A 23,341-nucleotide genomic window follows, 5' to 3' on the forward strand; every position below is an offset into this window, starting at 1 on the left:
ACGAGGGGGCATCCCACCCTCTCGATTCTACAAAGCCTGCTTCCCACAGCCCCTGATTGTTCAGTATATTCCTGAGTTAACCCTCCATGTGGCACTGTGTGGTGCACGCACTCCTCTCCTTGGTTGTGAGTATATGTGACTAATAAACTGCTATCAAACTCATCTGTTTCAGTGTCTGTTGTCATGTGTTCTGCCATCCCCATAACCCTAAGGTGGGAATCCCTCCTATACCATGGGATAAATAGGAAGCAATTCAAACAAAAACAGAAAAACAAAGACATTATAACATAAGAAGTATGTTTTCCCCTAAATTAATTTTTGTTTATGTGTTTTGCTTCTCTTTGTTTAAAGATTAAGCATAGTTTCTATGAGATACTAGAACTGTAGGGAGTATCTCTTCTTTTGCTTAGTAAATATTTACTGAATCAATAGCAAAACATACTATGGACTATCATGGACCCAAAGGTGAATCAGATGGAGATCATATTCTCAAGGTGTTTACGATCTGCAATGAAAGTTAGAGCAAGTATATAGAAAATATTAAGTGTCTGTTCTGATTATATCTCTATGTGTAACAAATCATCCCCAAACTTAGAGGCTTTTAGTAACTTAAAAATTTGTTATTCTGTCACAATAATGTTTGCTGATGTCAGATAAGGGGTTTTGACTTCAGATCTCTGATGTGGCGTTAACCTGTTTTCAGCTGGACTGTAGATATCTGAAAGCCCAAGTGGACTAGATGAGCTTTGTTGCTAACCAAAAAGTCAGCAGTTTAAATCCACCAGCTGCTCCTTGGAAACCCCATGGGGCAATTCTACTCTGTCCTATGGGGTCGCTGTGAGCTGGAATCAACTTAACAATGGCAAAGGGTTTCACTCACATGGCTTACAACTGATGCTGGCTCTTGACAAGGATCTCAGCTGGGACTATCAACAGGAATACCTACACGTGGTCTCTCTATGTGGCTAGAGTCTCTCACAGCATAGCAACTGGGTTCCAAGTTGGAGTGTTGAAAAGCGAGTGTTCCAAAAGGCTCAGGAGGTAGTGTAAATGAGAGGGGGAGAGCTTGCATTCGGGAGGAGGAAGAGACAGGGAGTGGTGATATTCCTCAATAAGACAGTCCCTACCTAGTTAAACGTTAAGCCAAGGAAATGGTCCCTATAGGGGTCCCTAACTTGATAGACTCTCTCTCTGAGCAGCCCACTTGACACTATCTGGTCAAGTGTACTTTCACTATGAACCCTCTGCTAACTAATAAAGCCCCTTGCTTCTTGGCACTCTTTGTCTCAGTGTTTGAATTCTTTCCTACACTGAAGACAAGAGCCGAGGCTATTCTCTGGTAACGGTAGCTGCAAGATCACACAGAATCATTTATGCTATGGTCTATTGGTCAAAAACCTGAGGCAACCCAGATTCAAAGGGACGAGACTGAATAGGGTCATGAATATCAACAGTTGTGGCTCATTTTCAGACCTTTGTAAATATGAGTTGGACTCCACAGCAAAGGGTGTGCTACCATTGTCTGCCTTTTGGCCTCCAATTGTCCATATGAAAAATCTACGTATCCCCTCACCAATGACTTGCAAATTCTCCTTCCATTACCACATCAGGCTTAAGTTTGAAGTTTAGAAACTTGTCATTTAAATCGGGTCCAGGTGTACTGTAGTTTTGTTTGATCTTGTTGTATTGTGTCAAATTAATACCAATTCATAGTGACCCCATGTGACAGAGTAAAACTGCCCCAAAGTGTTTTCTTGGCTGTAACTTGTGGAAACAGGCTCTGTTTCCACAGGCTCTCTTATGGCAACAGACTGCCAAGTCTTTATCCCATGTTGGTGCTGGGTGGGTTCAAATTACCAATCTTTTGATTAATACCCGAGTGCTTAACCATTGTACTACAAGGGTTCCTTTCTGTTTGATCTTAAGACACATGAACTAAAGACATAAGTTACTACTCCTCCTCCCCCACATTCACAGGCAACATAAAATGGTGAGACAAGCATAAGATGACCACAATAGACTCTTTCGTTCAGAAAAGGGCGGGAGACAGAAGCATACAGCAGTCACTGCTTCATAGTAATTCTGAAACTGAGGCTTGTCACTAATTCCTTGATTAGGGTCTAATCGTGTTCTCTTGGGTGACTCCTGCTCTTTACTCTGAGTTACCCTTCATTTTTTATTAGAAAAGGACTGTGTTTGCAACTGAGAAAATTGTCAGCTTGCTTCTGGCTGTAAAAGTTTGGAGTCTTGATGACTCTCTTCATTCTGAACTATCTCTGTTCTTTTCCATCTGCCCTAAGGCATTTCTGCCAATACAATTTTCTTAAAACTATGAGATTTTTATGAATCTTATTGGGGTTCAGTTCATCCAAAAAACAAAAAAAAAACCTCACCTACAAATCTTTTTGGAATACTTTATTTTCTGCCGTAGGTTGAAAGAAGCATTGTAATTAAGAGCAATCCCCTTAAAACTCTTAGAAGCATTTTACAAATGGAGAAGACCTATGAGGCATTATGAGGCATGCCTTACTTTTTTTTTTTAATGTCTTTTAAAGATTCTTTCAGCCACACCCTTGATCTGTACTTCAATGGTACAATTTATTAGCAATGCCTTGGCTTTTACATGTGCGCTAAGGCATTTCTTACTTTGAGAATCTTTTTTTTTTTTGGTTGTAAAGACTGAGGATGAAAAACAGTTGTATTTTCTAACCCAGCAAGTCCTTTTTATTTCCTTTAAAATATGCTTGAAAACTGAAAAGGATTCTTTTTCGTTCATCTCTGTATAGCCATACCTTATCATAAGTAGCTAAAAAGGAGCCAGTTGGAATTTTCAGCATTATGCCTGGAAGTCTCCTTAGCCAAATACATCAATTCACTAGGTATATATTCTGCATTGTTGAAATTTTTGACAAAATCTTTGGCATTGAATAAAAATGTCACCTATTTTCCAGACTCCAGTAATAATTATCTCACTGCTTCACTGTCTCTTTAAGACACTTCCAGTTTTAACCTACCACCTAGTTCCAAAGCCAATAAAGCATTTTTTAAGTTTTTATTATGGCAGCCAAACTCTTTCAGGTATTGATTTCTGTTCTGGTTATCTATTACTACATAACAAGCTATTAGAAAAATTAGTGATTAAAACAACGATTTTATTTTGCTCATGGTATTGTTGATCAGGAATTATGAAAGTCCTAGGCTAGGCGGTTTGTCTCTGATCCACAGTTTATCACGGATATCACCTGAGTGGCTGAGGCTGGAAGACTTATTTCCAAGATAGTTTTACTCTCACGTGTACAATGCATTTTTTCTTCTGGCTTCCACAAGACCCAGGTGGAAGATCCAAGGTTTACTATGAACTAATTGGGTTTTTTTTAATCTCGAAAGCATCAATTCTGTCACGTTCTATTGGTCAGAAGTCACAGGGACAGCCAAGATTCAAGAGAAAGGGACTACATAAGGCTTTGAATACTGGGAGACATGGCTCACTGAGAAGCCAACTTTGAAGAGTAGCTACCACAATGTCGGAACAGAAGAAAGGTCTTAAAAGGATATTAGAGTATTACACATGACCTCACAGCAGCTGGGCTTGTGGAACATCAGAAACCAGAAATTAGAGTCAACATGAACCTGCTCAGCATTATTTTGAGACAGGAAAGAGATCAGACTGGCTAAATTAAAAAAAGGCTACATTTCAAGGTCCTGTGTGCTCGACCAGCTATACTTAAATCTAAACCTAAGTGTAGACCGCCATATAACTTTTACTGCTGGCACCCGAGAACTACTTGTAATCAACAAACTAGGTGCTTCAATAAGATAAGAGGCTACATTTCAAGGCCCTGTGTGCTTGACCAACTATAAGTTACTGATAATTCTCCTGAGTTGTTTTTCAAGGCCTCACCAGGTGCAGAGCATGCGCAACAAAGATCAACATGGCCTATGAATGACCTTCCGCATGGGACAAACAGGAACAGGGACTCCTCGCCAGGGCTTGAACCAAGATCCAGAGGCATCACGCATGTACAACACCCCAGAATAAGTCCTGTTCGACATCCCTGCAGCCTTTGTGACAGACTTTCATCTTGGTTCCAGCAACCTCTGCGAGGAAGTCCATCTTGAATTCTAACTGCACGCATTTGATTATCATAATCCCTCCCCTTCTCCTGGAAATCTTCATGCATCTAATGAATAAAGATAATACCTTTTTCCCGCTTAAAAACTTTGTTCAGTGATAGACTGGAGGCTTGTGTAGGTGGAAACCCCTCTCCCTCTCTCCCTCGTGAGCCTTTTACTTTCTTTCTGTCCCTGATAAACCTTTGTTCGTGTGGAACCTCTGAGCCTCTTCTGGTCATTCTTGGTCAGAAGAAGGTAAGAACCTAGGCAGGGCTTAGTTCCAAGCTGGGAAGCCTTGCCCTGTAACAGTCTTTCTCAACTCTGTTTTGTGAGCCAGCTTTCTCTGATCTACATGCATATGAAGGAGAGAAGATGAATGTTCAACAGCTCCCAATTTGCACAATCTCAGATCTAGTATACTCAGAGACTATCTTCTTTTTCTTTTATTCTTTATTCCAAATTTCCAAGAGCAAGGATCTGATTAGTCCAGCTGAGGTCAGCTGGTCACCTTTGGTCTGGTGAACTGTAGCAAAGAGACAGAGTCATATAACACACGTATGTAAGCTAGAAACCTATCATTAATGTTAGACAGGTGAGTTGGAAAGGGCTCAAAGAAAGAAGATAATTGTAAACTCCGAAGACACCTAAATGATATCTACTACATTGATCTGAGAAGTTTAGTTGAGAGAAAAATTATTTTCCACTTGAGGTAACAAGTGATATTTCTTGAGTATGGGAAGTACTTCAATAGGTAGAAAAGTAGAACCTATGCATATATACAGTTATTATTTAATTTCATCATTATAAGAATCCTATTTAATAGTATTATTTTTTCCATTCTTTGGTAAAGGAAAAGGAGACTTGTAGATGGGAAGCATTTTTTCTAAGAATATACAATTAATAACTGAGAGAATCAGAATTTTGTATATAACCAGTCCGCTCTTTCATTCCGTAGCATTTATGCTTTGTGCTTTAGGTACACAGATCAAATGGTCCTGTTCTTTCATACTTGGAATGAATTTCTTTCACTTTTTGCTAGATAACTTCAAATGAGCTTTTAAAATGTAGTAAATGGGTCATTTCACCTTTCAAATGAATGAATGAGTGAGTGAATAAAAGCCACAGTAAAAATCTAGCCATACAAATTGAAAAGACAAGGACTTAGCTTGACTCCTTTCTTCAGAACTCTAACATGAGATATGTATAAAAAAAAACAAAAAAACCAAACCCATTGCCATCGAGTCAATTCCGAGTCATAGCGATCTTATAAGACAGAGTGGAACTGCCCCATAGGGTTTCCAAGGAGTGCCTGGTGGATTCGAACTGCTGGCCTTTTGATTAGCAGGTGAACTCTTAACCCCTAAGCCATCAGGGTTTCCAAGATACATATAGAGGCTTAAAATAGTGCTATTCGAAACAGCATTAAAGCTCATTTTGCCCAACATTTCACCATAAAGAAACCCTTTGACTTGCAGAAATGAAATACCTTATTTGGCTATTCAGACTAGCCAAGGTTCTCTGCCTGGTTTGATCCTGTCAGTCTTTCTGAGTTTTTAAGTACCAAAATCAGTTGCCATCAAGTTGATTTCAACTCACAACGACCCCATGTGTGTCAGAGTAGAAGTGTGCTGCATAGGGATTTTACTGGTTTTTCAGTATTAGATTGCCAGACTTTTTTCTGACGTGCTTCTCTATGGTCAAACCTCCAACCTTTCAGTTAGCAACTGTTTGCACCACCCAGGGACTTCAACTTCTTAAGTATTATGTCTTAAGCCAAATTTCTGTAATTGAATTGATACTACTTACTGCCAGACTTGTCTGATGTTGACAGCTTTCTTCTTTTTCTTTTTTTTTTAATTATTATTTTACTTCAGATGAAGGTGTACAGAACTAACTAGCTTGTCATTAAACAGTAGTACATATATTATTTTACTACATTGGTTACCAACCCCACGAGCTATCAACACTCTCCCTTCTTGATCTTGGTCTCCCTATTACCAGATTTCCTGTCCCCTCCTGCTTTTTAGTCCTTGCCCCTGGGCTGGTGTGCCCCTTTAGTCTCGGTAATGTTGACAATCTTCTTGCCTGAACACCTACTTATTGACCACTAGGGAACTCCCATGGTGCTGTGGAAAGGACATGTACTTTGGAGTCATATAGACTTTTGTTTGAATCCTGAGCCTTCCCCTTACCAAAAATCAAACCAAACATATTGCTGTGGAGTCGATTTTGACTCATAGAAATCCTATAGGACAGAGCAGAACTGCCCCGTAGGTATCCCAAGGCTGTAATCTTTACAGAAGTAGGCTGCCACATCTTTTACCCATGGAGTGGCTGGTGAGTTTGAACCGCCAATCTTTCCGTTAGCAGCTGAGTCCTTTAACCATGATGCCACCAGGGTTCCTTTCCCCTTACTAGCCATTTAAAATTTTAAGTATGCTATAGAATCAAAATGTATCCTATGACTATGTACAACAAAGGAATTGACCTAGTTAGAGGGGTCAGGGAAGAATTTTCTTGAGAAAGGCATGATTAAACTAAAACATGAAAGAAAAAGTGAGAACGATATTGCCTCTAGCTATCACTCAGCATTGCTCCATTTCTGTTATTTCAAATATGAGCTTACATTTGGCCAAAGTCATATTACTTTCTAAAGGTACTATCTCTCATACCAAAGCTTTGTTCCTATTTCAAATTCCAGACCCTAAACTTTTTAATAGTCTTTTTGAATACCTTTCTCTTTCAGATTTCACTTGGCTGTCTACCTAAAATTGGCTTTTATGTGAACAATGCTCATGAATGCTCATGTTACATGCTAGAAGGCCCCAACATTTTGCTGTCAACCCTCATGTTCTACAGCCTGCTTATTTCCTCACAGTAAGTCACGTTCTGAATTAACTTTTTTTCATTTCTCTTATTTATCGTATTAGGCAAGGAATCACCAACGTATAGAATTCTGTCTGGCGCAAAGTATGTGGTCAGTAAATATTTGTTAAATCAATGAATAAATGATGAACAAATAAATGAATGGTCCAATGAATGTTCCCTCCTTATTTCAAACTTGGGCTTATTTCTTTCACAGAAGAAATTTTCGTGATTGGGAGTACGATAGATTTAAGACATCATATCTAGGCTTTTTTTTTTTCTTTTTTTTTAACCTTCATCTGTGAGACTAAATCTCTAGCACATTTATTATAGTATTTGTTCCTAGAAAACTTCTCTGCCACTCTCACTTTCAGCAGATGACTTTACTTTCTCTTTTGCTAAGATTCAAATGAGTTCCTCCAAATAGTTTTCTTTTCTACTTTCCCAGCCTCAACATTGTTTGAGCTATTCTCTTCAAATGAGTTGAAAAGATTAGTCAATTTGATATAATGACCTCAACTTTCATTCATTCATCAAACATTTATTTACTTACAAAAATATTTCAAGGGCCCTAGATCTAGGTCAAGGAGCCCTGGTGGCTCCGTGGTTAAACACTTGGCTGCTAACCGAAGGGTCGGTGGTTTGAACCTACCAGCTGCTCCGTGGGAGAAAGATGTAGTAGTCTGCTTCTGTAAAGATTCACAGCCTTGGAAGCTCTATGGGGCAGTTTTGTCTGTCCTGTAGGATCACTATTAGTCGGAATTGACTGTACAGCAACAGGTTTTTCATTTCTTTGTTTTAGGTCTTTGTTGTGTTTTAAGTGAAAGTTTACAAATCAAGTCAGTCTCTCACACAAAAATTTATACACACCTTGCTATATACTCCTAGTTTCTCTCCTTGTAATGAGAGCCCACACTCCTTCCCTCCACTCTCTATTCTCGTGTCCATTCGGCCAGCTTCTGGCCCCCTCTGCCCTCTCATTTCCCCTCCAGGGAGGAGATGCCAACATAATCTCATGTGTCTTCTTGATCCAAGAAGCCCATTCTTCACCACTATCATTTTCTATCCCATAGTCCAGTCCAATTCCTGTCTGAAGAATTGGCTTTGGGAATGGTTCCTATCTTGGGGTAACAGAAGGCCTGGGGACCATGACCTCCAGGGTCCTTCGAGTCTCAGTCAAACCATTAAGTCTGGTCTTTTTACTGGAATTTGAAGTTTGCATCCCACTGCTCTCCTGCTCCCTCAGGGGTTCTCTGTTGTGTTCCTTGTCAGGGCAGTCATCGCTTGTAGCTGGGCACCATCTAGTTCTTCTGGTCTCAGGCTGATGTAGTATCTGGTTTATGAGGCCCTTTCTGTCTCTTCGGCTCCTAATTACCTTGTGTCTTTTCTGTTCTTCGTTCTCCCTTGCTCCTGGTGGGTTGAGATCCATTGATGCATCTTAGATGGCCGCTTGCTAGTGTTTAAGACCCCATATGCCACTCTCCAAAGTGGGATGGAGAATGTTTTCTTAATAGATTTTGTAATGCCAATTGATTTAGATGTCCCCTGAAACCATGGTCCCCAAACCCCTGCCCTTGCTGTGCTACCCTTTAAAGCATTCAGTTTATTCAGGAAACTTCTTTGCTTTTGGTTTAGTCCAGTTGTGCTGACCTCTCCTGTATTGTGTGTTGTCTTTCCCTTCACCAAAAATAGTTCCTATCTACTATCTAATTAGTGAAAACTTTTCTCCCTCCCTCCCCCCCTCTCGTAACCAATGGTTTATCAATTTTGTTAATTTTTTCAGAGAACCAGCTTTTGGTTCTGTTAATTCTTTCAATTGTTTTCTGTTTTCTATATCATTTAGTTCAGCTCTAATTTTTATTATTTGCTTTCTTCTGGTGCTTGAGGGTTTCTTTTGTTGCTCTCTTTCTATTTGTTCAAATTGTAGGGATAATTCTTTGATTTTTGCCCTTTCTTCTTTTTGGATGTGTGCATTTATTGATATATAAGTTGGCCTCTGAGCACCGCTTTTGCTGTGTCCCAAAGGTTCTGATAGGAAGTGTTTTCATTTTCATTGGATTCTATGAATTTTTTTTTATTCCATCCTCAACGTCTTCTATAACCCAGTCATTTTTGAGCAGGGTATTGTTCAGTTTCCAAGTGTTTGATTGCTTTTCCCTGCTTTTTCTGTTACTGATTTCTACTTTTATGGCCCTGTGGTCAGAGAAGATGCTTTATAATATTTCAATGTTTTGGATTCTGCCAAGGCTTGCTTTATGACCTAATATGTGGTCTATTCTAGGGACTGTTCCATGTGCACTAGAAAAGAAAGTATACTTGGTTGCTGTTGGGTGGAGTGTTCTGTATATGTCTATGAGGTCAAGTTGATTGATTGTGGCATTTAGGTCTTCTGTGTCTTTATTGAGCTTCTTTCTGGATGTCCTGTCCTTCACTGAAAGTGGTGTGTTGAAGTCTCCTACTATAATTGTGGAATTGCTTATCTCACTTTTGAATGCTGATAGAGTTTGTTTTATGTATTTTTCAACCCTGCCATTGGGTGCATAAATATTTAATGTGGTTATATCCTCCTGGTGTATTGTCCCTTTAATCATTATATAGTGTCCTTCCTTATCCTTTGTGGTGGATTTAACTTTAACGTCTGTTTTGACAGAAATTAGTATTGCCTCTCCTGCTCTTTTTTGATTGTTGTTTACTTGATATTTTTTTTTCCATCCTTTGAGTTTTAGTTTGTTTGTGTCTCTAAGTCTAAGGTGTGTCTCTTTTAGGCAGCACGTAGATGGATTTTTTTTTTTAATACACTTTGCTACTCTCTGTCTCCTTATTGGTGCATTTAGTCCATTTACATTCAGCATAATTATAGATAGGTATGAATTTAATGTTTTCATTTTGATGTCTTTTTTTGTGTGTTGTTGATAGTTCCTTTTTCCCACTTAATTTTTTGTGCTGAGTAGTTTATCTTTACCTGTTGTCTTTTCCTCTTACTCATTGTTGTTGATTTTGTTTCTCTGAGCCTCTATTTTTTTCTTGTATTTTATTTTGATAAGTAGGATTGTTAGTCTACTTTGTGGTTACCTTAATATTTACCCCTATTTTTCTACATTTAAACAAAACTTTTATTTCTTTATATGGCCTTGTCTTCCTCTCCATATGAAAGATCTATGACTACACATCTTAGTTCTTCTTTATTGTTTTAATGTTATCTTCTTTTGCATAATTACATCACTGTTTCCCTGTTTTGAGTGTTTTTTTAATCTTGATTTATTTTTGTGATTTCCCTATCTGGGTTGTAATATGATTGCTCTGCCCAGTTTTCTAGTCTTGGGTTGATATCTGATATTGTTGATTTTCTAACCAAAGAGCTCCCTTAGTATTTCTTGTAGTTTTGGCTTGGTTTTTATGAATTCCCTAAACTTCTGTTTATCTGGAAATGTCCTAGTTCTGCCTTCATATTTGGGAGACAGTTTTGCTGGATATATGATTCTTGGCTGGCAATTATTTTCCTTCAATGCTTTGTATAAGTCATCCCATTGCCTTCTTGCTTGCAAGGTTTCTGCTGAGTCATCTGAGCTTATTCTTATTGGCTCTCCTTTGTAGGTGACTTTTTGTTTATGCCTAGCTGCTCTTAAAATTCTCTCTTTATCTTTGATTTTGGCAAGCTTGATTATAATATGTCTTGGTGACTTTCTTTTAAGATCTACCTTACGTGGAGTTCGATGAGCATCTTGGATAGATATCTTCTCATCTTTCACGATATCAAGGAAGTTTTCTCCCAACAAATCTTCAACAATTCTCTCTGTATTTTCTGTTATCCTTCCCTGTTCTGATACTCCAATCACTTATAGGTTATTTCTCTTGATAGAGTCCCACATGATTCTTGGGGTTTCTTCATTTTTTTTTAATTCTTTTATCTGATTTTTCTTCATATATATTAGTGCCAAGGGCTTTATCTTCAATCTCACCAATTCTGCCTTCCACTTGCTTAATTCTGCTCCTCTTACTTTCTACTGAGTAGTCTAATTCTGTAATTTTATTGTTAATCTGATTTTCTGATTACTGTCTCTCTGTGGATTCTTGCAGCTTATTAAATTTTTCATTATGCTCTTGAATAACCTTTTTTATGTCTTCAACTGCTTTATCTGTGTGTTTCTTTGTTTTTTCTGCATATTGCCTGGTCTCCTTCCTGATCTTCTTCCTGATGTCTTGAAGGATTCTGTATATTAATCTTTTATATTCTGCATCTGGTAATTCCAGGAAGGCACCTTTGTCCAGAAGATTCCTTGATTCTTTGCTTTGAATGCTGGTTGAAGTGATCATGGTCTGCTTCTTTATGTGATTTGATATTGACTGTTGTCTCCAAGCCACCTATAAGTTATTGTTTTAGTTTATTTTATGTTTGCTTACTGTACCCTAGCTTCTCGCTTTGTTTTGTTTTGATATGCCCAAATAGGTTGCTTAAATAAGCTAGCTTGATTATTTTCACCTTTGAAACTCTAACATCCCGTTACCAGATGGCTAGAGCTGTCCTCAAATATATCAGCCTAGGAGTCCTTTTACTTTTCCTGTATGGATTCAGCTCAGGTGCCTTGGTAGTTGGTCATCAAGTGTGTAGTACAGGCTCTGTCCTACAGTCTTAGAGGGGCAGGGGTGATTGGTGTAGGTGCCAGTGTCAGGTTGCAGGAGGGGGTCAAGCTCTGAACAAGACAGGGGGCTGACAACCATCCCTCAAGTGTCTGTGAGGAAAGCATGCCGCTGTTCCCTAGAGCACACAGATGGGTGCGTTCTGCAGATGGACCTTGGGCACTGAATGCTTTTGGTTGTAGGGACTGGGAGTAACCAGTAATCCTTGGACCCCTGTCATGGGTGGCTGGGTGACCTGAGTGGAGCCACCAGTCCTTAGGCCTGTGATGTGGATAGGTAGGGACCCTGTTTAATAGGCAAAGTGGTGACAAACATCAAACACCCACCTCTCCACCACACAGCTGAAACAGTTGCAGTCTGCCATCAAGGGCTTATTCTCTTGAAATAGGCACACACAGGTCCATGCGGGGGGGGAAGGTATTCAAAGTCCACGGACCATTTATGCCTGGACAGGAGCCACTTCTGTCCGAGCTCCCTAGGTTAGTGGAGCTGGCAGATTATCTTTTTCCCCAATTGTGAATTTATTCCTTCTCCAAGGCCAGGGAATGGCTCAGGGCTTGCAACAGGACCTATCTCAGGCCCAAGAAAATCGACAGCCACTGAAGCCAGCTTGGGGGCTGGGGGTACAGTAAAATATACCCAAGTACATAGCTTTTGCTGTGAGTGCCGTTCTTCTCTGGTTCCGGACGTGTGAGTAAGCTGTGCGGCTGGCTCCTTCTCCCTGAGGAAACTGCATCTGGAGCCCTCCCCCTGCCGCTTAGTCCATTTCTAACTTTGCTTTTGATGTTCAGGGCTCCTAGTTTGTCATAAATATAATCATTTCACTTGTTTTTTTGGTTCTTTGCTGTAAGAGGGTTCACCGGAAGCATCTGACTACTCTGCCATCTTGGCCCGGCCTCAGCAACAGGTTTTATACCTAGATCAGGTAGCCTTGGTGCTGAAATGTTAAGCACTTGGCTGCTAACTGAAAGGTTGGTGGTTCGAACACTTTAGTGACTCCACAGGAGAAAAGACCTGGTGATCTGCTCCCTTAAAGATTACAGCCTAAGAAATCCTGTGGGCATTTCTACTGCATCCTATATATAGGGTCACTATGAATCAGAACTGACTTGATGGCACACAACAACAACAGCAACTACATATCTAAGTCAAGGAGCCCTGGTGTCACAATGGGTAAGCATTTGGCTGCTAACCAAAAGGTCAGAGATTTGAACTTACCAGCAGCTCCATGGGAGAAAAAAACCTGGCAATCTGCTCCCATAAAGATTTACAGCCTTTCAAACATTATGGGGCAATTCTACCTTGTCTTATAAGGTCACTATGAGTTGGAATTGACTTGACTGCAAACAACTGCACAACAATATCTAGGTCAACACAGCTTGTCTCTGCCATTAAGAAGCTTGCAGAAGGCCTAAGTTCTGTGGTATTTGCATGTTCAAGAACTGCATGGTCTGTGTCTTTTCCTCTACATACACGTTTTTTTTATTTACTATGCCTTTTTTTTTGTATGCCTTAGTCCAAAAACAAACAAACCAACAAACCCATTGCCATGGAGTCCATTCCAATCATACCGACTCTGTAGGACAAGGTAGAATGGCCCCATAGAGTTTCCAAGGAGCGCCTGTTGGATTCAAACTGCTGACCTTTTTGGTTAGCAGTCATAGTTCTTAACCAGTATGCCACCAGGGTTTTCTGCCCTATTCCAAGACTGTCCAATAGAATCTTCTGTAATGATAAAAATGTTCTTTTTTGTACTATTCAATAGAATAGTGATCACCCAGATCTGGCTGCTGAGCATTTGATATCTAGCTAATGTAACTGAAGCTGAATTTTAAATTTGTTTAATATTGATTTATTAGATACATGTGAATTGCTACTGTATTGGACAATGCAATTCTAGCCACTCTTGTTTTTTTATCTGTTCTATTCATTCCTTTCATTTAGCAAGTTATTTTTCTTCTCCAGGCCTTTGCACATGCTGTTTTCTCTTTTTGGAGCACCTTATGTTCACCCCAGCATGCTCCACAAAACTGTTCACTTACTTATCTTCTTTTTGAGCTTGGCTCAAAAGGCCTCTTCCTTCTTTCTGACATTCTCATCTAAAGCAGGACCCTCCCCACTCCTGACTCCTTATATTTTCTATCTCTTCCCTTTGCTTGTTTCCTTCACAGCACTTATTAAACTAAAGGCCACCTTTCATTTATTTGCCTGTTTTCTTGTTTATGGCGTGTCTCCTCCATCAGGAAACTATGCATATCTTGTAAAACTTTGTGATTCCACAGACCAAAACAGTGCTTATTATACAGTAGCCATTTAATAATATACTTGAGCAATTGACCAAATGAATGGTAGCTGTAATTTTCTCATTTAAAAGTGTTGTGGGAGGACAGAAGTAGTGAACAAAATTTCTCTGGGACAGAAGCAGGGACAGGGTTCACTGGAGATTTTAATGGAAGTCACATTTGCGCTAAGTGGAAAAAATTGTGAAGACAATTCTAAGCAGAGAAACATCCTGTGCAAATGCAGAGAGGCATGAAAAGCATGACCTGTGTAGAAATAGTGAGAAATTACACGCAACTGAAGTGTTTTATCGTGTCTTTGCTTGAGATCACCCTTCCCTCCAGTCTCAGGAAAAAGAATCATTCCTTTTGGAGAAAAATTCTGCCACCCATGTTCTTAGTCTGTTACTTTTTTATTGCCTTGTGAAACACATTCCATAACTTATCCTCTCATATTTGATCAATTTCTTTATTTCCACTGACTTTCCCGTTTGCCTAAAGTATACGCTTGGGTAACATTCAAGGCTGGGGGAAAAATAAATAAATAAATAAAACCTTAAAAAATAAGAAAAGAACCTATCAAATCTATTGTCCCTTAAATTACTTATCCATATCACATTTTCTGCACACACTGTCTCTACTTGCTCACCTCTTTTGTCATGTCTTTTGTTTTACCCCTCCATCAAACTGGTTTCCTAAAAGCAGAACATCTCTGATTATTTCTGTGCCTTGCCTAAAAATGTTGAATAGCTTTTTGGTGTCAACTGGAAAAAAGGCAAACTTTTTTTTCTTTCAATTTTATTTATTTATTTTACTGTACTTTAGATGAAGGTTTACAGGACAAACTAGTTTCTCATCAGTTAGTACACACATTATTCTCTGACATTGGCTAACAGCCCCACAACATATCAACACTATCCCTTCTCAACCCTGGGTTCCCTATTACCAGTTTTCCTGTTCCCTCCTGCCTTCCAGTCCCTGCCCCAGGACTGGTGCACCCCTTTAATCTTGTTTTGTTCCATGAGCCTGTTCAATTTTTCACTGAAGGGTGAACCTCAGGAGTGACCTCATTACTGAGCTAAAAATGTGCCAGGGGGCCATACTCTCAGGGTTTTTCCAGTCTCTGTCAGGTCAACAAGTCTGGTCTTTCTTTTTGAGTAAGAATTTTGTTCTACGTTTTTCTCCAGCTCTGACCAGAGCCCTCTCTCATGATCCCTGTCAGAGCAGTCAGTGGCGATAGTCAGGCACCATCTCATTGTACTGGACTCAGTCTGGTGGAGGCCATGGTGGATGTGGTCCATTAGTTCTTTGTACTAATCTTTCTCCTGTATCTTTACTTTTCTTCATTCTTCCTTGCTCCCAAAGGGGTGAGACCAGTGGAGTATTCTAGATGGCTGCTCACAGGCTTTTAAGATCCCTGACGCTACTCACCAAAGTAGAATATAGAACATATTCTTTATAAACTATGTTATGCCAATTGGGTGAACTTTTAAGCTTTGAATGTAAGCCTCATTCCATTCCTGCACTGGCCCTAGCTTCATTTTTCAAGAGATTTTGCTATTACACCATAATGTAGCTGAAATGTTGTTGTTGTTAGGTGCCATCAAATTTTTTTTGACTCATAGAGACCCTATGTGACAGAGTAGAGCTCCTCCATAATGTTTTCTAGGTAGTAATCTTTACTGGTGAAGATCATCAGGCCCACTTGGTGGGTTCGAACTGTCAACCTTTACAGGATAGCAGCCAAGCAGTTAACTGTTGTGCCAGCAGAGCTCCTAATGTAGCTGAAATAGACTATTTAATAATATTCATTCCGGAATTGGTGAGCTTGGCCCGCACACCCTTTGAGAAGACTTCCCTGACCTTCCTTACTAAGCCCCTTAATGGCAGTGACTATATCCTTGCTTGTCTTTGTATCTCCAATAAAGCATAAGGCCTGGCACTTAGTATGTTAAATGAGTGAAGATAAATTCTACTTAGAGCCTGAACTTTGATTCTGAGAGAAATTTCCTCTGTGCATGCCTAAATCTTGGAATTTATGAGCTCTTAATTTTTTTTTTTACTTTTTTAAGAGTATCACAGGTGAAAAGATGCCATTCAATGTATTTTCTGAATAAAAAATAAAAACCAGTTGCCTTGGAGTTGACTCCAACTCATGGTGACACCAGGTGTGCCAGCGTAGAACTACACTCCATAGGCTTTTCAATGGCTGATTTTTTTAAGTAGATTGCCAAGCCTTTCTTTTGAGGCACCTGTGTGTGGATTCAAACTTTTGATTTCAACCTTTTGGTTACTGTTTAACACATTGACCATTTGTACCACCCAAAAAACCACCCAAGGACCCCCTAAATGAAAATACGTAAGTAGTTTCTGCTTAAAAGAGTAAATAAACAAATGAGAAAAAAACTGCATATCCATCTTCAGTATGTTTTTTTCATATTAGTAGGGATTTTGCATTTCATTGCAGTGAACATCAGTAGAAAAAATAATCCAAGGCATCTTCCATATTTATAATTTAAATTTTATTTCAGATTTTCCTACTTTAATGAAAAAATATATAAGACATGGGATCTCTATGAGTCAAAAAATATATAAGGCTCATTTCTGTGTTAGGCATCAGGAAGAATGTAAGAAAATAGGATGTTAGCAAGGTGTATATAAAATTTTTTGTATGAGAGACTGACTTGATTTGTATACTTTCACTTATAGCACACTTTAAAAAAAGAAAATAGGATGTTAATTTCATGAAAGTTGTAGATTTTGATTTGGACTTGAAAGAAGCTGTATTCATGTAAAAGGGTGGTCAAACGGATTTTTGAATTTTAAAAGCATCTTTCTATAGCTCACCATAGTGTTGTTTTAGACCTTTAACCAAAAATTTATTACTCTCAATTGCTTTTTTTTTTTTTTTAATTAAAGTTAAATTTACCTTCAACCTCACTGGTACAAGAATCTTTCACATAGGTTACTGCTATTCCTTGATTTCTCTTTCTTATATTAAAAAAAAATTAATGACCCATTTATTATAGTTTCCCTGTATGAAAATTGCCCTCCTGGATTGCAGGCTGCTTTCTAGATCATTATTTTTATTTGTTTAGAAGGCCCTCCTTTCCCTACTGCTTACTTCCAATATTTCTTGAGTGTGTGTCCTCTGAAATACACTACCATTTGCTTATAATTATTGTTCATCATCTGCTGCAGAAGGATCCCATCCATCTTCCTCCACATACTGAAAGGATGTGCCAGGGAATTTTGAGTAGAGCAGACATTCTCTTTTTTGGCTCTTTCATATGGGAAAGTCATAAGTGGAATCGGAAGATTTATGACAATTTGGTTTAATCAACTGAAAAATGCTTTTTGAATACAGATTTACAGTGGAAAAAAATAATGGTAGATAAATAATGGTTGGTATAAAACTCTAAAGTAAATTTTTGTAATGGTTGCTATTGTTAGGTGCTGTCGAGTTGGTTCTGACTCATAGTGATCCTATGTACAACAGAATGAAATGCTGTCCAGTCCTGCACCATCCTCACAGCTGTTGTTATGCATGAGCCCAGTGTTGCAGCCACTGTGTCAATCCATCTTGTTGAGGATCTTCCTCTTTTTTGCTGAACCTATAATAGCAATAGTAACATAATAGTAATTCAATAGTTAAAGAAGAATCCCATCATTAAACTCTTATATCATGGATAACTGCTGTCTTAGCAAAAAAAAGTTAAGTTTTTAACTCTTTCTTCAGGCAATTAGACATCCTCATGCTGGAAGTCACTGCTACGGTTTTAGGAGCTGATACTGTCTTTAATGTCCGTAGGTGGCACAAATGGCCAAACACTTGGCTACCAACTAGAGGTTTGAACGTTTGAGTTCACTCAGGGGTACCTCAGAAAAAAAGACCTGGCAATCTACTTCCAAGAGATCACTGCCATGAAAACTCTACGGAGCACAGTTCTACTCTGAAACACATGGAGTTGCCATGGGTTTGAATAGACTCCATGACAACTGTTGGCTGTTCATCCTTGATGGTAGAAAATTCTGTGACTGGCAGCTAATCTAGAAAGTAGTCACATTTTATCTGAATCATCACTCTGCTTGTGTTTCTAAAATTTGAGGAGCAATACACGAGAAGTCCTGATGGAATTTCAGGTTAATATTTCTTGTTCTTTTCGTTTCCTCAGCAGAGAAATGGATAAAAATTTAACATAAGACTGCCTAATTAACATCTCAGCTTCAAAGTATAAACTATTGTTTTCATGTTTTATGGTCTTTTTCCCACTCCCTCCTTGTCCCAAGTCTCATCTGTCTTAGTGAACGTGGAGGTGGGTTAGAGTAGAGTGGGGGAGTTCAGGGAAACTAGGAAAGCTATTTAAGGAATTCAGTGAAAAGGAAGAAATTAATATTCACCTCTGACATTCAAAATAGATTATATAACAAGACAATTTTCTTGCAAACCAAGCTACTATCCTAAGGAAGCATTCTCTACATTCCCTTGATCTTCTTTAACTAATCACAATTTAAGCCTGGAGGGCTTCTCCAAATGTGTAGAGAAGATACCAATACCACCTATGGCAGCAAGGCCAAGGGATTTTCTATTAATATAGTAAAATCATACGGTGATGGAAAGAGATACAAGCAGATGGGAATGGTCAAATGTGCGGATTCCTACTTTTTCCTGCATGGACTTCAGCTCAGAGTGAATGTCGGTGTGTGTGTGTGTATGTGTGTGTGTGTGTGTGTGTGTGTAGGTTGGGACATGAGGAGGAGAAAAGTGATGGGAACAGAAAGATAAAGAAAAATCAATGCCGGGGAGAATGGGAAACTCTTGTCCTGACTCCCCATTTGGAACTCTAGGAGGTGGCCAGCTGGGAGTCCATCTAATACTAATATGATTTTTAGCTTTCATGAGCCACTTTCATTTTCTATGCATAAAGAAAGAACCAATAAGTATAAGACAATTTACCTGGACTGCTTGCCAGAGGGGGCATGTCTAAGGGATGAAGTGGCTCTTCAGGTGCTGAGATGGAGTTGTGAAGGTCAAACAACAGAGGACCTGAGATGACCTAAGGTCAGGCAATACCATAGAGTAAGGACCACTTCTCCCAGCGTGTAGAGAAGACACCACTAAGCTTTAGATTACTCCAGACCACCATTACAGACACAAATAGTGCCTGGTAAGCAGTGCACAGGTGCACAGGGTCATGGATTAAAGAAGCCTACAAACATCCTACCTAAAAACATCTTCACTTTTTTCATGAGGTTGCAATACCTACACATCATCTTGGAGTCTTGAGTTGGGAGCAGGTAGTTTTAGAGGGAAGAAATCTTAGAGACTGAGTAGTTTTGTTATTGTTTGTTTTTCCTAAAAAGAGCACATAATATGTAGTCAAAGAACATTTTACATTATCAGACTAGGCTAAGCTTAAGGAAGTAGATATCATCTACACTGTAGAATCAGTAACTTCGTAACTTCATTATGCACGCATGTATCAATACATACCTTCTCTTCACTTATTAACTATCTCATTATCTGACATCCTGCATTTACAACAATAGTAAAAAATCTACAATCTATCTATTTTGCACATTAACAACATATGTCTGGCAAAAATGAACACCAAATTTCAAGGCAAGAGTAACACTGGCTGTAATGGGTAAGGTTATGTATCAGCTTGGCTGGGCCATGATTCTCAGTGGTTTGGCAGTTATGTAATGATGCAATAATTCTACGTTTTGTGATCTGATGTAATCCTTCATTTTCGCATAACACCAATTTTTGCATAACCACCTGGTCTTCAGAATCTAACCATGTTGATAAGTAAGGAATGTGTGTATATACTATTTTATGTTCAAAGACTTTTCTTCTTAAAAAGATATGTGAAAATATTTGTAAAGAGAGTAGATGCAGTGCTATGGAACACATTTATATGGCCTTTCTAACCATTGTCTTGTAAGTTCTACCAAATGATTACGTGGGACTATGCAAATAAGGTGCTTGTGGACAACTTGCTGATAATGCAAATAAGGTTCATGGCACCCTTGTGGGTATGGGACCGTGCAAATAAGGTGTATGAAACCCTAATGAGGGGACCGGTCAGTTTTGCCATCCCACTAGGTTTAAAATGAGCCATCCTGTAGGCAGAAAGGGGGAACCTCACCGTCACAAAGAACAAGAGACAGGAGCAGAGCATGTCATTTGGACCCAGGGTCCCTGCTCTAAGAAACTTGTAGACCCAGGCGACAGACATAGGGAGTTGTAATATCAGAGATGACACAAGATGGCAAGAAGCATCATCAGAGAAAAGGCAGCAGCAGAAACAGAAGAGTGGCATGAGATGGCACAGTGGGCTGCCTGGCCCATGGAGCAAGGCCGTTATAGTGGGTTTGCCAACCCATGCAGTAAGAGAGCTGAGCTCGGCAGGAGGCTTTCTGGTGGAGTAGGGTGCACCCGGGCAATTATTGGTGGAGTTAAAGAGCTTTGTAATGCTTCCCTGAGCAGGGCAAAGGCCAGGCCAAGAGGCCAAGGGCCAGACAGAGGTCCACCTGTGGGCATGGCTGAGAAGAGGCTCTTTTGATTGAAGAGCAGTAGCATGAGTTGTTCCTGATCCTAAATTGTAACCTGTTACTTTCCTAGTAAACCCTGTAACTGTGAGTTATGGGGTTTATTATTCTCTGTGAGTTCTTTGTGGCCATTGAAATGAATTATTGAACCCAGGAGAGAAGTAGACAGTACCACGGGAGGGATGGCTGGTGTCAGAATTGGTAAAAAGTTTGGAGAAAGGAGGTATGTCTGACCCAACCTCATAGTGATCAGCCACAGGTTTGATGTTGTTGGTGATTCTTTCTCACCCTCATGAAGTTAGAGGAAATCAGACATCTCTGCCACACCATTTTTACAGTTGGTGTCAGAAGCAGGATCTGTTGCAATGGCTCCAGACTCATGGAAGCATGGGACTTTGTAAGAGAAAGAATGAAAGGACTTTTGATTCTCAAATGGTTACTTTGGTTTGTTACCTGTAGTGGCTGAAAGCAATATAGGAGATGTTATGCTGCAGCTAAAGGGAGAAAAAGTGCATCTGGAGTGGCTTGGGGTAAAAGTCAGGCTAATTAAACAAGATAATAGATAAGGAAGAGGTCAGGGTCTTCTGGTTCCACCCTGCTAGAAGCCCAAGGCCATATGCATATGAATGGCAAGAGAGTTAAGGTGTAGAGAAGAGAAGGTGGTACTGGAATGTTTTCAAAAGTGCTATGTGTTTATTTCAATGTATTATGGATATTGAATGTTTCTCCTACCTAGTGTTATAAAACAGACCTACATGCATGATGGAAATGAATATTAGGTATTACAGATACGGACAGCGTGTAACTCAACCTTTGTCCGGTACTTGATTGGGTATGCTAAAAAAGAAACTAGGATTTTCTCAAAAGAAACACAGACTGTTTCAAACAGCACTGGTTTGATAGTGACAAAGGCAGTTCAAACACTGTCTAAAATGGGGGAGATAAAGGTACGAAGTGGCTGGCTTATGTGCTTTTATAGATGTGCTTACACTCAAAATAAAGGGGGCAAGAGAGGATCCCCATTGATTAGTTTCCTCTTTTTCTGATGGGTCTGGGGAAAAAAGGGTGGGGAAAGATGCTGATGGGGTTATATGATTCAGTTATGAGTGTTAATTGTTAACAAGGCCAATTGTGTTTGTAAAAATTGTAATTGTAAAAGCCTTAAGTATTAAAGAGTGAACTAAGGAGGGAAGCACTGCTGAATTAGAGTAAAGTGGCCAAATCTAAAGTCTCTTAAAGGTTTTGCTATGCTGATACCACATGAGGCTCAGAGCAAGGGAATAATCTTATTTCGGGTAAATTTTACCAGGCATCAGAAAGGGTGAGGCTGAGATGACTTTTGGAGAACGTGACCAGATCAGATGAATACCTGCAGCAGACCTGAATTGTTGGTTACCTGAGTAACCTCGCCCTGAGGACCCTTTGCCCTACTGAAGGACTAATTGTTAATGACTGTTTTGGACTAGTAAAATGGTTGGCAGGAAGAAGTTATCCTCCAAATATGAAAGAACCATGGCTAGAAAAGCCAGGTAATCAATATGTAATATGTAATCAAAGTGACATTTTACATTAACAGACTAGGCTAAGTTTAAGGAGCTAGGTGTCACGTACATTGTAGAATCAGTTAAATTTTTTACTCCATTACACACATATGTATTGATTTATACATTATTTTATGTTCAAAGACTTTTCTTCTTAAAGAGTTATGTAAAAATATTTGCAAACTGGGTGGGTGCGGTGTGATGGATTGCTTTTATATGGTCTTTCTAGCCATGGTCTTGTAATTTCCACCAAATAATTGGGTGGAAATATGCAAATAAGTTTCTTGTGGTGCATCAAGGGGATTGGACAGCTCACTAATAATGCAAATAAGGTGCATGGCACACTTGTGGGAGTGGGACCATGCAAATAAGGTGTATGGAACCCTAATGAGGGAACTGGCCAATTTTGCCATCTCAGTAGGCTTAAAATGAGCCATCCCAGAGGTGGAAAGGGGGATCCTCACTACCACTAATGATAAGAAAAAGGAGCAGAGCACATCCTTTGGACCCAGGGTCCCTGTACTAAGAACCTCCTAGACCCAGAAGACAGAGAAAGAGAGAGAGCTGTAACACTGGAGATGGTGCAAGATGACAAGAAACAGCAGCTGATAAAAGGTGGCAGAAAAACCAGGATACTGGCATGAGATGGCTGCCTGAACCATGGAACAAGGTATTATAGTGGGTATGCTGACCCACAGAGTGAGAAGGCTGAGAGCCTTTGGGCAGGAGTCTTCCTGCTAGAGTGGGGTGCCCCTAGGGCACTTATTGGTGGAGCTAAAGAGTTTTGTAGCACTTGCCTGAGCATGGCAGAGGCTAGACCAAGAGGCTGAGGGCCAGAGAAAGGCCTGCCTGTTGGCATGGCTGAGAAGAGGCTGTCCTAATCGAAAAACTGTGTCCTGAGTCATTCCCATAACTGTGAGTATTGTCTGTGAGTTCTGTGTGGTCATTGCAATGAATTATTGAACCCAGCAGAGAAATAGGAAGTGCTGTGGGAGGGATGACTGGTGTCAGAATTGGTAAAAAGCTTGGAGAGAGGGAGTATGTCTGACCTCTACCTCATCTACCTCATAGCAGCCAGCCTCGGGTTGATGTTGATTCTCTTTCCCCTTCATGAAGTTAGAGGAGGTCAGACATCTCCACCGTGCCATTTTTACAGTGGGTAGAATGTTACCATCCAAATTAGAAGACTTTTGAGAAAGAAAAGAACACCATTAATAATTACTCCAGGACAACAGGCATAAACCAGTCTGCCCAAGCCTTTTTGGGACATACCCTAGAGAAAAAACTCTGCTTCAGAGGATAATTTTTCTATCATTGGGATGGAGAGAGGAAATGGACAAACATTTTAAT

The sequence above is a fragment of the Elephas maximus genome, chromosome 3 (assembly GCF_024166365.1).
Source record: "Elephas maximus indicus isolate mEleMax1 chromosome 3, mEleMax1 primary haplotype, whole genome shotgun sequence".
Taxonomy (NCBI): Eukaryota; Metazoa; Chordata; class Mammalia; order Proboscidea; family Elephantidae; genus Elephas; species Elephas maximus.